Genomic DNA, 3,754 nt, shown 5'->3' with positions numbered 1-3,754 from the left:
GCCCATAACATCTATGTTAGCTTTAATGCATTCAAAACAATTCGCTTTTTAGATGATCCTTCTAGAAGAGTGGGATTAGAACAATTTTTCTAGTTACTTCGTTCTCTATTTCTATTTGAGAAAATCCTTAGGAAAAGCATTTTGTTTCCACCGAGCTAAAACAAGATGTAAATGTCTCTAGTAAACCAAAGTTATCGTTTAATAGCTATTTTGCTTCAATCTATCCTATCAAAAAAAATTGAAGATTTAGTTACGATTAGAAATACACTTTTCTATCTTTATCCATGGATTTTTTCCTCATACTTATTCAACTGGAAGTATTGATCCAATTCAAAAAAAAAAAAAAAATTATGTTTCGTAATTTCATAATCCAATTTTTCAATTTAGAATATAATCATATAATTATATAATTTAATTGGCCCTTGGATACAAATCACGAGAATGTATATTCTTCCTCAAATCTTTCGTTGAGAGGTAAAGGATTAAATCCTTTTAAGAAATAAAGTTTTTGCTCGGAATATGAATCAAACCGAAGGACCCCTTAACTATTAAGGGGATTAATAGAACGAATCACACTTTTACCACTAAACTATACCCGCTACAATGCGATTATTGTATATAAAGAGACCCTTTGTCGAACAGGGGAATTGGGCGTAATCAAGATAGGATCACAAGATAGGGGGATAAAAAATCCTGAAAATTAGAGCCTTGCCGCCTTTTGTCAGAAGACTTGATAAAATTAGGAAAAGAGTAGTTATTTCATTTAAATAACTAAATAAAAATAACTAAATAAAAACTTCTTTCCTTTGTTATAGGAGTTTTGATAGATAGGGTTCGACAAAGAGAACTTAGTCATAACATAAAAATGGATTGTGCAAAAATCCATAGTTTTTTTTATTATTTATTCTAGTTATTCTAGTAAAATAAATGTAAATAAAAAGAAAGAGGAAGAAAAGAAAGAATCGAAATGATATTTGGATTCTATATCATAGGAACGGAAATAGTACTTCTTCTGCTTCTGATTGTTGATTCAATCCAATAACAAGATTTTTTTGTTACAACAAGTCAGATCGCAGAATCATAGAAAAAATTATTTATTTGAGTTGAAAATAAAAAAATGAGCCCGGCCGGGTCAGTACCCGGCCGGTCCGTGGAAATTGGAAATAAAAAAGTCCCTTTTGAGCGAAATCAAAATGAAATGGAATTACTGATAAAAGTTGTATATATTTATATTCTATATAATAAAATTAAGAATCTATAGATATATAGATTAATAATACCCTAATAAGATTAATAATACTCTAATATTAATATAAATAAATAAAAATTAATATAATTAATATATTAATATAAATAAATAAAAATATAAATAAATAAAAATCTATATAACAAAATAACAAAGGTCTATATAACAAAGGAAAGAGGGCTTTTTTCAAGCATTTCTTTTTGCGTGCTGTAACTGTAACATAGTAATTATCTTTTCTAAATTAGGAGAGATGGCTGAGTGGACTAAAGCGTCGGATTGCTAATCCGTTGTGCGAGTTATTCGTACCGAGGGTTCGAATCCCTCTCTTTCCATTTCGGTTTTTGACAGTGGAATAGATCAAATCCTAATACCATTTATAAAAATGAAGCAAGGAACTCTCCCTTTTTTATTCTTCCCGTCCAGGATTACCAGGATTACGTCCCGGATCATTAGATAGGAGTCCGAAGATGAAGAGAGAAACAAAGAATATCGTTGCGGTGTAAACAACGAATTTAAGATTACGCATTGTACAACCTCCCATAGAATTTTTTTGTAAAAAGAAGAGAATGGATTCTTCGTTTTTATTTTTCTATTTATATACGCAATTATACGCAATTTTTATTTTTCTATTTATATATATACGCAATTATACGCAATTTTTATTTTTCTATTTTTATACGAAAATAGATTCCTCGTTTTTATACTACATAGCCTATTTTGACACCAAGAAATAAAGTGATTTCTAGAATTTCTAGAAATCGAAAAGAATTTTCAGAAATTCATTTATAATAAGAGTTGAGTTTTTCATTACAAAAAAAAATTCTTTTATACCAACAATTATATATTGTGGCGGACTTTAATCCAAATAGGGTTCTTCGGCGAAAAAGGGTCAGAATGAGGAAATGGGATGATCCAGCTTTATCATGGCTATCCAAGAATTTCAATCTTTGAATTGAGGGTTCGGTTCGTTCATAGTGTTCATAGTGTAAGACTTATCTAATCTTTTCAATTGTTACAATTTTTTTTTCTTGAATAAATCATGAATTTTTCTAGGACAGTATTAAGGATCTCATCGAAAACTTACAGCAGCTTGCCAAACAAAGGCTAAGAGAAAAAAGAGAACAGGTATTACTGGCATAAAATCTACGATTGGATTCAAAAAAGCATAGGCCTCGGGCAATTTGGCGAATAAAAAACTACTCGAAAAAAGGGCAGAATTCAAACAGATACAGATCAAATTAAAGATATTAAGATTAAGCATAACAAAATTTTGTTCTTGGAGATAATTTTGATTGAGTTATTAATATGTTTTTTGATATAAGGAAAAAAATGAAGAAAGGAAAATAAGGCAGACTAAACAATACTTCTTTGAACTCACCCAATCAAAAAGCCTTCAATTCTTACAAGAGAATAGAAGAAATCATACTTTCATACAATATCTTAATTGAATTATATGTAATGATCAATAAATTCGGTTTAATTCTCTATCCATACGTGCCAAAATCCTAGCAAGAATCTAATCTATTCCATAGTTATTTGGAACTGGAATTGACGAACAGGGAATACCCATATTAGTGTTTAGTAGTTTCAAATAGAAATCTAAATGGGGCGTGGCCGAGTGGTAAGGCAACGGGTTTTGGTCCCGCTATTCGAAGGTTCGAATCCTTTCGTCCCAGAGCCTACTCTTTTTATATATCAGAATAACGATATCCGAATCTAAATTGCTCTTTTTTTTTTAACAACCTTCTTTCTAAGAGTCAAATATTGGAGAAAATGTGATTCTTGCTTTTGATTTTTAATGATTTCTTAAGATTGGCACTCGAAGAACTGTGAGATTGGCGAATCTATTCTATCGAGTTATTTGATCTATCGAGTTATTTGAAGATGCAAGGCAGATTCAAAAAGATTAGTTTATTTGTGTTATTTATAATATTCGTAATATTATTATTATTAATTATATTATTAATTTCTTATTAATTAGAATAGAAAAGCTTAATATTAATAAAAGTATAAAAAAATAAAAATATATTGTATTCATACAATATGGGTTAATTTGAATTCTTATTGAGGCTTTTTCTTCCTAAATTATCTATTTATTTCATATAGATTCATATAGAAGGAAATTGATTTCATATAGAAGGAAAAAGTATAGATAGATTACTATGTATCGACTGAACCAATGACTATTCATGATTCCATAATTGAATCAATGTTCCAAACTAGAGGAATGTTATGGTAAAACTTCGTTTGAAACGATGTGGTAGAAAGCAACGTGCGACTTGAAGGACATGATCGGCTGTGGATGTCAAAACCCACCACCTTCCATTATGTAGAAATGAAGGTGCTTTTGGCTCGACATCCTTTGTTCTGTTCCTATTATAATCCGTCTTTTTGTTGGGTTGTAATGTAAATAGTACAGGATGGAGCTCGAAGAGAAACATCCATTTTTCAGGGGCAAGGATCTAGGGTTAATTAATGGAAATAAATAAGTTGGAACAACTTCGTAAG

At 30.0% G+C, this 3,754-nt stretch overlaps 1 non-coding gene across 1 annotated transcript; it reads left to right on the top strand.

Moving 5' to 3' along the window:
- Positions 1 to 1,490: 1,490 nt before the first annotated feature.
- Positions 1,491 to 1,578, top strand: TRNAS-GCU (transfer RNA serine (anticodon GCU)). The gene has a single exon. It is a non-coding gene; the product is annotated as a tRNA-Ser (tRNA).
- The last annotated feature ends 2,176 nt before the right edge of the window (positions 1,579 to 3,754 follow it).

This window comes from Durio zibethinus, unplaced genomic scaffold, assembly GCF_047325235.1.
Source record: "Durio zibethinus cultivar Kanyao isolate XHJ-2024 unplaced genomic scaffold, ASM4732523v1 HiC_scaffold_114, whole genome shotgun sequence".
Lineage (NCBI taxonomy): Eukaryota > Viridiplantae > Streptophyta > Magnoliopsida > Malvales > Malvaceae > Durio > Durio zibethinus.
This window is presented reverse-complemented; position numbering and strand designations above follow the sequence as displayed.